At 41.9% G+C, this 14098-nt stretch overlaps 1 long non-coding RNA gene across 2 annotated transcripts in view; it reads left to right on the top strand.

Annotated features, from left to right (window-relative positions):
• The window catches only part of LOC120101575 (uncharacterized), a 75863-nt gene extending 63130 nt beyond the window's left edge, over positions 1 to 12733 (top strand). The window contains exons 1-3 of one of the 2 annotated variants that reach the window (XR_015683599.1): positions 6316 to 6509; positions 9260 to 9387; positions 10842 to 12733. This is a non-coding gene — a long non-coding RNA (uncharacterized LOC120101575). Of the gene's footprint in view, positions 1 to 6315; positions 6510 to 9259; positions 9388 to 10841 lie in introns of those variants that run through there. The other variant, XR_015683598.1, reaches the window with a different exon arrangement.
• The last annotated feature ends 1365 nt before the right edge of the window (positions 12734 to 14098 follow it).

Genomic DNA, 14098 nt, shown 5'->3' with positions numbered 1-14098 from the left:
ATGGTTTTAAACTTTTTATTACCTACTTGTACGAACAAAGTTTCTCATCAATAGTGACTATCAAGAATTTGAAGAGATCATTAAAAAGACTTGATCGGGACTTGCTTGCAGCCATTTCAGACATAAAACTTAGTATATAGTTATATGCTCAGAAGCAAGATCAACGTCCCCATTAAATTTTTTGGGCAAAAAATTATTTCAAGCTTTTATATAAATTCAATATTTAATATCCATTGCTAATACTCTATATTTTATTTCTGCTATCATGATGAAACTGAAAGGAAATGTTGTAAATGTTTCCACCTATCTAATATAAATGTCTCCAAGTCCTCTCCAGTTTATTCCAGTATGATATACAAATATTACTCTGTGACTTGACTTTCATTAGACATCAGAACACCTGGAAGTTAATGCTGATGGCTCAGTCCATTTTGTGTTGACTAAACAGAATACCCAGTGGCATAAAATTTATGAGGGATAGGATTAATTTCTTCTAGTTCAGGAGGGCAGGAAGTCCAAGATCAAATCATCAGCAGGTTATGACTTGGTCTTTCTGTTGCTAAGAGGGTGCTTGGAATACTGTATCCTTTGCAAATGAAGGGTGTAGCAGGCTTGTAGGGCAAAAAGAGAAAACTCACTTCTGCAAACCCAATCTATAGTGGCTGCATCCCATGCAACACACTGCCCAACCCTTAACACTGTTGCATTGGGAACTGAGTTTCCAACATGTGAATCTGAAGTAGACGCATTCACGTTATAGCAGCAGGGTCGAGTGCTGGCTTTAGTTAGGCAAGTCTCAGCAGCGACTTGAGCCTGGGTTCTTCTAGCTATAAATTCCTGCATTATATTATATTATTTATATTGCTTTAGCTTCTAAGTTATTTTTAATATCTGTTAATTTCTAAAACCACAATGGGGTCTTTTTTCTTATAATAACACATTCTAGTCATCAATCAATGATTTTATGTGCATGTGTTGTTTTGAGATAGGATTTCATAGTACCAGGCCAAACTGTTAGATAGTTGAGGCTATGCTTGAACTCTTGACCCACCTACCTTACCTAAGAGTTTTGATTACAGGCATGCACAACCATGCCTGACAGTTGGTGATGATATTTTAGTAACTTCAATGAAAACTAGTCTTGCTACAAGTCAAGAAAACTCAGTACATATCCTACAGAAAACAAACTGGGTACACTTTGTGCCCCCAAACTTTTATCAACAGGGGATAACTAGAAAGATTTAGTTAGCATCTTACCTCAAAGAACCCAAGTTTCTATACCAATCCCACATACCTTAGTTGCTCAAGATTAACTTCTAAAAACACTTCCATTGTTTCCTTAAGTTCATGGAGTCAAGTCAGTCTGAGGGATTTTGTCATATGTTAGCCTGTCCCTTTGCATGCAGAGGACATTATTGATAGGAACTGGGTCCATAGATAGCTGTCGTACTCCGGCATGTCTCTGCATTGATTTTTGTTCATCTCATTTCATCTTTGGAACCAAGTGTTTCAGAATGAGCAAGGTCAAGGATCTGAAAGGCAAGCACTGCCCTTTTAATCAATTCATTTGAATCCAGGATCCTACCTCCTAAGGTTTCTCCTTCCCAGCTTCTGATCTCTAAAGATAGGAGATTAATTTTAAAACTAAATAAACAGAATCTGGCACATTCAACAGCCAAGAGATGGGTAAGGCCTTCCTTTGGTCCTTAAAACGAATGTTTTAGGTGTACCTTAAGGAAAGTAGGCTTTGTCCAATTCAAGAGGAAAGGGTGTAAGATAGCTAAGTGAATATCATCCGATCATCATAGAGAGCTTCGGCACAGGTCATCAGATATGTAAGTAAATGACTTTTACTTACTGTCACTGCCAAAATTAGAAATGCCCATTGCCTGGGGAGGTCTCAGGATGAGATAAAGTTTACTATGTATCATGATGCCTCAGACTTCCTCTCAGAGAGATGCAGCCAGTCTTTCTAGGAAGCTTGTGCATCAAAAGCTGCATAAAGAAATGACCTAACATTGCCAGCTCATCTGCTCCGAGGGCTAGTGTCAACACCCCACATGGCATGGAAGTGGAAGTTCAGGGTTCGCTCTATGAGCAAAGAAGATAAAGCAAAAGTCAGGCATTAGAAAGGATTTAAAAAACAATGGAGTCTCTTGGGTTCCAGCAGGAACTTGACTTACATAAATGGACCATTTTGTAAAGATGAAAGGCACCATAGAAAACTGCCTGAAAAAAAATGTGAGGGCCTATATTGTAAAACGAGAGGAAGGAAATCACATTTATTAAGTTCCATACATAGGGCGCAGGGCTAGGAGCTTCCTCATCCTGCAAAGCTAAGCATTACCACACACATTCATCGCATTCAGTGAGGCGACCAGGACTGCTAAGAGAATTAAGAAATTAGTCACGAATCCTATAGCTGGCAAATGATCAAAATCCATTGTGCTCATGGCAGAGATGTAGACATTCCTGCCTCTTGGTTTATTTGAAGGGAAATTCTCCAGCTTGGTGTCTTCACTGCTAAGTCTTTGAGTCCCACAGTTTTAACTAAAGTCCTTAAAATCTTGGGTATTTTATTTTACATCTTTTTTAAATCTAGGTTCAGTCAATGAGGCACAGGACAGGTTAAAAAGTATCCAAGCATTTTGCTTCATAAAGGAGGTTGCTTACCAAACTCTACAAAGAACAAATCCCATAGGGCTGTGTTGTCTGTGGACGGAGGAGGAGATCTCTTCTGACTTCCGGGATAGGTTGGAGACCACATCACCATAATCCTTTGCTTCTCTACTTTTTGACCTTTGTTCATTTCTTTCTTTCTTTCTTTCTTTCTTTCTTTCTTTCTTTCTTTCTTTCTTTCTCTCTTTCTTTCTTTCTTTCTTTCTTTCCTTCTTTCTTTCCTCCCTCTTTTCTTTTTGTTGAGTCTTCATTTGACAATTTGCGAATATTTTCTAGAGAAAACATAGCCTTTTCTCTAGCAAGATCAATCAAAATATGAAAATCTAGTATCTATAGATTAGAAAATATCCTTTGAGCTTCAGATTTGTTACTTGATGGTCCTATTTGTGAAATGTCCCTACAGGTCCTTGCCAAGAACAAAAGGTGCTACAAGGAGAAGGGGATCCCCTGAAGGGGCAATTTCTCTTTTATAATTTGTCCAGAGACAACTACAAGAAAGTGACTCATGACACCGTGGACAAGCTGACACTTTGGGTGTTTTCCAAGCCCTCTGTGTCATCTGCAGGAGATTGCAGCTACCCCAGGAAGGAAACAGAACATTAACTATGGTAGTGGGGACAGACAGAATCCTCTCTCCATCCATCTGGATTCCGAGAACAACTTCTGGTGGTCTGTCTTGAAGATCCTGGCCTACATTTGCTTTCAGTGATAAGGGTTTACTTATTTCCACCCTGCTTCCAACTTCAGAGCTCCCTGACCCCATGGTAGGACTGGTATGAGAGAGATAGCAAAGACCTGTTAAGGCAGGCAAGTGTTTTCAGTCTCCAAAAGCTTTACCCTTCAGTAAGAAACTACTGCAGAATTTACAGATAGAGCACCATTAAATAAATCACTGGAAAGTCTAAACACATTTGGATCCACAGTGTTAAAGGAAAGGCAGAATTTCTCACTCATCTTCTCTGTAGAAAATATTACAAAATCATTGCTGTGTAAAAGAATCAATCAAGGATTCTTAAGGCAGAAATGTAGGGAAATGAATGTCATAGAAATGTTTTGAGCAATTATTAAAAAATTTAAAAAATGTTTTTATTTGCTTGTTTGGTTTTTTTTGTTTCACTTTGTTTTTACAATCTTTCTGTTTCCTCTTCCATGATATTCCTTGTGCCTTAGGCACTCGGATGTCTTATAGATATATCCACTGGGACCAGGCCCCACAAGTGTGCATTTTGATGGGCTGTGCTGTTCTGTGGTGGCCTCCTTCTTTTACAAAAAGAAGTTCCTTGCTGAGGGGTGAGGATGACAGTTACATCTGAAAAACATGGCTGATATTTGGGAGCAGAGCAGGGATGACACCAATGGTCAAATGTCAGAGAAAAGCCCATGATGTCCCAACCCTACACAAAGAACTACAGGCAACTGAGAAAAGCTGGGCAGGACAGGTGGACGTCCCCAGGGAAGAGCACACCAACTGGTTGTCCAGTGTCAAATAGTCAGCCCTGAAAACATGCATACCACTAATATTGTACAGACAGAATAGGTCATGTTTAGAAATTCATTTGTATAAACATATACACATACACACGTACATACATATATACGTTCATTCATATGAGAACAATTATCAAAAAAGGAGGCTATGAGTTTGAATGAGAACCGGGGAGGGGTGCATTTGGGAGAGTTTGAAGGGGTTTGGAGGGAGAAATGAGGAAGGGAGAAATGTTACAATTAAATTATAACCCCCAAACAAAACAAAACTAAACTAAAGCTTTTCCTATTTGTTCTATCTTGTTTATTTGTGTTTTCCATTTTTGCTACAGAGTCCGATCTGGAACTTATGGTCTATTGCTGTCTGATCTCAAAGTGGAGGTGAGCTTCCTGGCTGTGCCCAGCAAATGCCAGGATTACCGGCAGGTGTCTCCACACCCAGTGTCTTGAAGTTGCAGGTGCCAGCATTAGGAAGGCCCTGATGCTGTGATTTCTTCATTGTTCAAGATAAATTTCCCATTTCATGTATGATCTGGCATCCAGGTTTTAAATTGTTTCTTGAGACTGTGCTACAGACTCAGGCATTAGACCTCACAAACCTGGATTTTTCTCTGTGCCATAGTATAAAATGCTGTGCTCGCCATCTCTATGCCTTTGGTGTCTCTCGCTTTTGTGATGTTAGGGAAAGGTACCTGGTTCAGTGGGGCTTCAGTTGCAATTCCAAGTTAACTTTGATCTGGTTACATAGGGCCGGGCTGTACTTCTGAGTAACAGGACATTCTAAGAGGAGAGTTTCTGCTCATTGCACAGAGAGGTCTTATATGTTGAATAATTTAGATACTAAAAAATGAAGCCCATAAAAGAGAAAGTCTCTGAAGGCAGCCAGACCTTACGTCTTTCCCTGGATAGCTGCAAATGGTCAGAGACCGCTGCAAGCATCCTTAGAAGCTTTCCCAGTAACCTCAGCATTCCATTCCCATGATACCCTTGGGAAAACGGCCACATGAATGTCCTTTTCCACATTTTCTCTAGTACCGTTGTTGGTAGTGGCGATTGCATCTCTGTTATCCTTTAGTTTTCTTCTGTTTTAAAAAAAATATGGAAGAACTGCAAACACTTCTCCTCCTCCTGTCTCTGTACGTGTGTTTTACCTCACTCTGTGTTTCCCTCTTTACATCCTCACTGACCTCGCTCACCCTCAACATCCCCAAGTCACTACTTCCCATCCGTCACTGGCTGGGCCATCGTTCCCTTCTGGAGGCTTATAAAAATAGACAGCCAATCGACTGCGATCCCGATGCCCTGGCCAGAGTGCAAGGCGATGATATTAACTGAAAGGGGACTTTATGCAGATGTGGAGACGGTCCCATAGCGACGGAGACACCCATCCTGTGTGTTCCTCATGGGTCACGCAGGCACCTGGTACACTAACCAGAACATTTTGATCCATGTCCTCCACGTGTTCTCTCTCACTCTTGACGTGTTCTCCCTCACTCCACCCTCGACGTATTCTCTGTCCCTCCACCCTTGACGTGTTCTCCCTCACTCCACCCTTGACGTGTTCTCCCTCACTCCACCCAGAGCTATTTTTGGCTTCTGGAATACACAGAACGATCAAATCAAAACAGAGGGGAATGGGCTATAAAGTCAATAGCTAATTGGCCACATTTAAATATCGAAGAAAGGAGGAGAGTGCCCTCCAAGGTGTCATCAGACACTCATCGGAGGATGGTTTGGTCCCATTTGGAAGTTTTCTGTCTCTATTCAAGGTAAAATCACCACCCTGTCTGGCCACATTTGTTAACAATGCATGAAACCCTTAACCGCATCTCAAAAGCATACTTACTCTCAATTTCGCTTCTCATTCGTTTTTATGATCCTCGGGAAATTCAGATTATATGGGCTTTCTTTGTGCTGAGATGGTAATTTTATATCACTTGTAGATTAATAGCATCTTTAGTGATATTTGGTATCACTCATTTGTCTCCTGTGGTTGTAAAGATATATATTTTTTCTAATTTGGCTTTGCCAACAAATAAAAAAATAAGAGTCTTTTTCTGTTGAACGAGCGAAAAAGTCATTCTGATCATGAAGAATTATTCTCTTTTAGAGTACCCACCATCCGCTATCTAATTGTTTTTGTTATTGCAGCCATACAGTTTCTGCAAGAGTGCATGCGTGCGTGCCTGCCTGGGTACAGTTCAGTGTGCAGAAGGATTTCTCCTTGCTGTCACTCAACCTTCACTGTGAGTTCTGGTTGCTTAGTCTCCGTCCAGTCTGACGAGGACCAGCCATCCAGATACACACTTAGACGGAATGTTTGCCTTCCCTTCCTCTCTCTGGAGGTATCTTTATGAGCACATTGGTATTTCTGCAATTCTATTGTGCGAACTGGTTATGCATTGAACAAGTGCCCATTTCAGGGATGGTTGTTATGGAACAGAAAGGCAGGCAGACTCGGCTTAGCTATCAGCTTTTAAGAGCTTCCTCCATCTGCTAAAGTGTGCTCTGCAAAGTTGTGCATAAAATGCTGATTGGTGCCTCCGTGCAGATTCATATAATGATCCACTCTCTCTTGGTTTGCATCACGTTCCCCTAAGTACCTATGCACCTATTCTATTGGAAAATTTTAATCATCTCTCTGACATTAGCTCGGCAATTTCAGCGGCCACTTCACAATCTTTCAAAGTCTTTCTGGTCCATTTCATTCCTGTTTCTTTTCTGCTTGTGTTAATTATTTTTGCAGCCAGCATACGTGTTTGTCAATAATGCATTACATTTTCCATGTGTCAGTCCTTCAGCCCATCAAAGAGCCCTGCTTTTTGCATTCTGAATCTATTTCCCCTATCCCAACTCAGCTCATTTTGCTCTAGGCCTGCCTTCTATTCTTCATTCCAAACCCATCAGAAGTTGTACAATACTTGGCAACTGCAGCACCGTCTCCAATGTAATTGGTTCTGGTTCTCTATAAAGTGTTATGTCTGGGCTTGCAAGGGACTACGAGTTGTCCCAAAGTCTTGCAACTTTCCTGATAGCTGAGGTGCCTTTAAAATCCCACTTCTGGGATTCTGGTGTCTGGGAAAGGCTAGAGGGACTTTCCATTTTTAATCAAGGATTAAAATGTAAGTTCTCACGGAAATGGACCTATGGCTCCATCCGAATATGTAGCAGAGGATGGCCTTATCGGCCATCAATGGGAGGAGAGGACATTGGTCCTGTCAAGGCTCCATGTCCCAATGTAGGGGAATGTCAGGGCGGGGAGATGGGAAGGAGTGGGTGGGTGAGTGAGGTTTCTGGAGGAGAAACCAAGAAATGGGATAACATTTAAAATATAAATAAAAATGCAATTAAAAAGTAAATAACTAAATAAATAAAAGTGTAAGCTCTCCACTTGAGGACCACAAAACCCTCTTCTGACCCTACTAATCCCACTCCTACATGTGATGCCTTTGCTTAACGACTATTATAAGCCTTCTCTTGATAACTATTGAAAGAAACATTTTGTGTGTGGCTAGGCATGTACCCAAGCTCTATAAATACCCACACCACCAAGTATGACATTTAGTGGTTTGGATCGTCAAGCTTCATGTGCTTCTTTGAGAACTATGGAGGCACATTGTGCATGTATTAAACGCCTGTAATGGCCTTCCTTCTGTCCCTGTATAACCTATTCTTGGGAATTTTCTAATGGCTTCCATTTCCTTTTTCATAATTAATATCAAGGCTACCACAAATGGTCACGATCCCAAGACTCTCCTTTTGTGAGCATTTCTGAGAATTCCGAGACTCGTTCCCTCTGAGGGGCCAAGGAAGCACCATTTCCAGAGAACTCTGCTTCTGAGAAGGAATGTCCCTTTTGTGAAGGGCACCTGGAGGGAAGTTTCTCTTCTTGTTTTGCTTTTGTTCCAGCTCCCCTTAGGGGGTTACAGACTTCCTTTTCTAATTCCCAGGTTCCTTGAAGAGAGGGAATACCGCCTGGAGAGTATGCAGATGTCCCCTGCATCTGGATGCCCACTTATTTTTTTTTTCTGCCCTAGTTTGCTAATCAACTCTAGAATCATCACAGTGCTACAAGCGAACCCAGAGAGGGTTCCGTTTCTCACATCCTTCCCCGTGACTTTCTGGTGTGCTAGAGCAGCGGTTCTCAACCTTCCTAATGCCGTGACCCTTTAATACAGTGCCTCATATTGTTGAGACCCCCAACCATAAAATTATTTCACTGCTACCTCCCGATGGCATTTCTGCTACTGTTACGAACTGCAATGTAGAATCTAATAACGCAAGATATCTGAAATGTGACCCTTGTGGAAAGGTTCTCTGACCCTCCAGTAAAGGGTCACAACCCACAGGTTGTGAATCGCTGCTCTATAGCCTGAGAGCTCCACATCTCCCTGATGCAGGAGAATGCTGGAGATGACATGAGGCACAGAAAACAGAAATGTGGGAGCGAGCCCCAGGAATGGGAACAACAGGTTCCCATGTGCCTAAGGCTTTTAACTAAGTGGAAACTTCTGTCCTTTGCCAAAAGTCACCACAAATGATCACTTTCTGTTACTCATCCCATAAAGAACATTGCTTCCTAACTGTTCTTTAGTATCTGGAAACCGTGCAAACCATCAGAGATTGACGAGGCCTAGAACAGAAGCAGGAGAAAGGGAGAGTGGTGCAAAGCTCACCTCAGCATCCCGTTATTCCCTTATTCCTTTTGATTTCAAACAGGGACAAGAAGCCCACATCTCTGCAAATCAGAACCTGGCTGCTCTCTGCCTTACTAGAGTTTCTGTCCCCCAGAGCTTGAAAATGGCCTTTTGATAATATTCTCAGATGACAGAGGGCCCCTGCAGTCTTCAGTGTGCAATGACAGCAAGATGTGATATCATGGTTAAAATGTAAAGAAAAATTTGGTAATGGCGTCAGAGATTCCACATTACTCCCAAGTTTGGGCGACTTTAGGGTTTGACCATTTGTCTTGTACTCGAGGTAGACACAGGGTCGCCTTCCTACTTCATGGCAGCATTGAACATGTAAGTCATTTTTGGACCACCTCCCACTTAGCACAGTGCAGTAACTGAGTTGTTTCTTTTTGTGCATCAAGGTGAGATGAAGGACGAAATGTGAGAAAAGTTATAAGAAAGATCCATAGTTCACCACACTTTTGAGAAGAAAAAAAAATGCTTCTTCAGAAGGATCATAATGAAAGCCTTTTGTTAAGGAAAGAGGCCGGTGAGTAGCTGCTGGATCGCAACACTACTACGATTTGTTTTAAAGAATTAAGGTTTCCATGAGTCTTTAAAAGTTAAAGCTCCATGAGGTTCAGTTAAGTTTAGTCAAGAATAATCTTCACCAGCGTGTGAAAACAGAAGCTTAATGTTAGCTTTCTGTAGACTTCCTGGGTCTGCTTCCTACAACACTTAGAAGGGCATCTGTCTGGGCCAGGGATGTAGCTCAGTGGTAGAGTGCTCAGGTAGCATGTATGAGGGCTTGGTTCACTGCTATCCCCCTGCACTCCACAAAACCTTAATCTAATCATCATGTTTCACACACACACACACACACACACACACACACACACACATACACACACTCACACACACACTCACACTCACACACTCACACACACATTCACACACACTCACACACACATTCACACACACTCACATACTTACACACACACACACACTCACACACATTCACACACATTCATACACACACATTCATACACACACTCACACACATTCATACACACATTCATACACACACTCACACACACTCACACTCACGCATACACACACACATATATAATATATATTATATATAATTATATTTGTAATTGTCAACTATACATGAATAATACCAATAAGACTAGAAAACCTTCATTTCAATGTGGCCACCATAGTACATATTTGACTATATAATTGTATACATGTCACTAATAATTATCATTGTAATGGTTAATATTGATGGCCACATTGATAGGATCACTCCAGACACAACACTGTGGGCATGTCTCTGAGGAAGACTCTAGAGGGTAACCGAGGGAAGAAGACTCGCATTCAGTGTGGAAGCTACTATTTCGCAAGCTGGGGTCCCAGACTCCGTAAAAGTGAGAATGCTAATGGAGTGTGAGTCTTCTTCTTTCTCCGTTTTCTGACTATGGATGTACAGCGATCAGCTGCCTCCTGCTTCTTCCTCTGTGACTTCTCCAAAATGAGGGACTACACCTTCAAACTGTGAGCCCAGACAAGCCCTCCTTCTTAAAATTGCTTTTGTTACAGAGTAACTAGTACAGTGATTAGCTTGTCAAATTCCCAATCGATTTTCTACCATAATATCCACTGGGAGGGTGGGGGTGGGGCTCAAGAGGTGGGATGCAGGCAGCATTAGTGGGTTTATAAACTTGAGTTTTAGCTCCAGCATTTTAAAGTTGAGGTTCTTCCTCCTCCTCCCCTCCTCCTTCTCCTCTTCCTCCTCCTCCTTCTCCTCTTCCTCTTCCTCTTCCTCCTCCTCCTCCTCCTCCTCCTCCTCCTCCTCCTCCTCCTCCTCCTCCTCCTCCTCCTCCTCTTCTTCTTCTTCTTCTTCTTCTTCTTCTTCTTCTTCTTCTTCTTCTTCTTCTTCTTCTTCTTCTTCTTCTTCTTCTTCTTCAACAACAGCTATTTCTTTTCTGTTTTTCTTTTAAGTGAGAATGGCTGCCTGGCACACCAGTTCTAACTTGGTGCAAAGCATCAACAGGCTCCAGCTGAAGGACCCTCGTCAAGGGCGTTCCTCACCAGTGTTTGACTCGCCCGTGGCATGAACACCCTCCACGCCTGCTGCTCAGCCCGCTGCACTGTGTGCTCCCCTTCCCCCCTCCCCTCATCTACTTACAAGGCTCGTATTCCCTTGTGCCAATAGAGTCTTCATTTTACAGCTAAGAACACTGCAAAGGGGCAGGCTAAGGGACTGGGAAAGTGTTCTACAGGGACAGGAACCAAGATCTGGACCTGTTCTTGGCCGTCACCATGTTGCTTCCTGACTCTGGATGAGCATCTTCCTTGGATTTCATGAGGAGCTCTTCGTCCTCTGTCAGTTCCACTGAACGTTTCTGGCTGTAATTTTAAGAAGCAGGGCCACATGCTGTGCCAGTTTTAAGTGGGAAGTTAAAATGTGACCTAAGGTGTCTCAGGCAATGTCCTCTCCACTCTGCTAATAAGCAGGGCCGGTTCTAATTATTTGCATGGAAGTTGGCTCCCAAGATAATTCAGTGTCCGTGCGGCTCTGTTTCACCTCTACTTATTTCCATTACCTTGCATATTAGCTATGTCACGTTGATGGGCCTGCTGTTCCCCAGGGTGGCTATTATAAATACTGGTGTTACAATGAAACGCTTCCAGTCTTCTGGAACCTCATTTGAACTAAGCAAGTTCTCCATAATGATCATTAATGATGTATGGCTTGCATATAAATGTTGGATATTAATCTTTTGTTTACTTTTTCTATGCCATCAGACTTTTTAGAAGTTCTTTGTAATGCTCAGCGGCCGATGATCAGAATTTGGGACTTTTTAGCCAAAAAATTTCAATGTGGCAGGTAGGTGTAGGTTTGATTTTTAGAGTCTTGGCTGATAGAATCCTTCCTTTGGCAGATATGGCTGCTAACGATCTGGGGACTAATAGACTGCTGTCACCACAGCGCAAAGCACCATTTGAGTCTCTTCTCAAGTTTATGAAGACTGCTGTCTCACTAGTGTCATAACTATATAACTGGACCCCATAATCTAGTCATGAACTCTTAGAAGAAGGAAATCATACGTATTTCTTTCTCGCTGGATCGAGATTAGGCATATGGTGTGCTGGGTCTGAGAGTTTATCTGATCTGGATCCTTGGATAAATCCTCAGATCCCAAGCGTCAGATTAAAATCTACGAGAATCCTTCGTGATCTGAGATACAGACTCATCTTCTGCCACCGAGTTAGAATGGATGCTTGCAGTTTGTTCTACTCTGACCTTACACCATGGAGCTAGACCGAAAATAAATTAGCATTTGTGAGGAAATGTTGAGATGCTGGTGTTCTTCAGGACCAAAGATCATGATAGTGCTGGAGGTCTGACGTAAGAGGGGTGTGGATTTGAATTTCTGCTCTGCCGTCTACTGCCTACAAAACTTTAGAAAGTCTCTTAATTTGTTTGAACCCTGGTTTTCTCTTTATTTAATAGGAATAATGTAGGCATGGGATTGTTTAATATCTACACACACACACACACACACACAAATTACAGTTTGTATAAAATACAATGCTATATTATTTTACTACTATTGTTATTGTTATATATGAGTTTGCATTGATCTCATCTATATAGAGGCTTCTCTTGACTTTACTTATCTTAAGAAATGTAAAATGTTTGATGGGTAATCACTGTGCAACTATAACCTATGACTGTGGTTAAGGCCAAAATATGATAGAAATAATGGAGATGTTTGGGTAATCTCATGAGCAGGATAAGGAAAACGTCAGTGAGCCAAAACTTTCTAAGTACTAGAAATCTCTCATGGTGTGTATTGCACATTAAAAAATCTGTGGCCATACTTGTGACATGTGTACTCAGGTTTCATATTTCATGAAAGATCACCTAGGACAATGAAGGAGACATGGGTACCAAGACCACCATGGTAGGTATATCAAGGCCTGGAGCCATGGGAGGTGTGTTAGGACATGGTTGACCTTAATATCAGACTGGCCAATTTCATTATGACTGCTTTCAAAGCCTCATCATCTTTCACTTTCAGCATACAACAGACTACAACTATGTTTCAGCATACAACAAATCATAACTATGCTTTCTGCTTTCATCATTTGCTTGCTCCAGCTCATCAGTCCTCACTGAGTCCAGAGAGTTCTTTCTGGAACACAGTTCTAATCAAGCTGCTACCCTGCTCAATGGTTGCCTCTGTTTAGGGTTTCCATTGTTGTAAAAGACACCATGACCAAGACAACTCTTACAATGGACAATGTTTAATTGGGGCTGCATACTGCTTCTGAAGTTCAGCCCATTATCATCATGGTGGGAAGCATGGCATGGTGCAGGGCAGAGCTGAGAGCTCCACATCTTAATCTGACTGTGGGTCTTCCAGGTAGATAAAATGAGGGTCTTAAATCTCACTCCCACAGTGACACACTTCCTCCATCAAGGCCACACCTCTTAATAGTGCCACTCCCTGGGCCAAGCACATTCAAATCACCACAATGGTTTTTGCTGGTCTTCATTGTTTACCTGATGAAATCTAGTGACTGTAACCAAAGGGGGTGACTCCTTAGACCTGAGCATGCTGTATCCTAGAACCAGGTGAAGGTTGCTCCACCTAGAGAACAGTGGTAGGAAGAGCTGGAACCCTCAGGGAAAGCTCATCATTCCTTTTACCACATCTAAGCATTCAAATATATGAGCCTACAAGAGCTATTCTCACTCAAACCACCACAGTGGTTTTCTACCTAAGCTGGTTAGAGAATAGATTAGATCACTGTTTACTTTGGGTTCCTGGACATCTGGTGTCAACCATTTTAGGCTGGCTCATAGGCCCTTGTATATCCAGTGTTAGCCATCTTCGTCTATGCCAGATATCCACATCAGCACCAAGTTGTCTATATATACACTGGGCCTTAAAGCCTTCTATTCCTAACATGTTATCCTTTGGGATCTAAATTTTTATTCTCAACCCTTTATCCTTATCCAAAGGAGTTTGGATGGAAGGAATAGTGTGTGTGTGTGTGTGTGTGTGTGTGTGTGTGTGTGTGTGTGTGTGTGTGTTGCCTAAATAGTAATTTTGATCATGTATCAGGGTTAAGACATAGAAGAAATCCATTTAGAAAACCATTTTTCCCCTTGACAGTTCGAGAGAAAACTCTTTCTTTATTTAGCCTGGGATTTGACTTCAAGGCGAGACAAATTATTTGGGCAG

The sequence above is a fragment of the Rattus norvegicus genome, chromosome 3 (genome assembly GCF_021556685.1).
Source record: "Rattus norvegicus strain SHRSP/BbbUtx chromosome 3, alternate assembly SHRSP_T2T, whole genome shotgun sequence".
NCBI lineage: Eukaryota > Metazoa > Chordata > Mammalia > Rodentia > Muridae > Rattus > Rattus norvegicus.
This window is presented reverse-complemented; position numbering and strand designations above follow the sequence as displayed.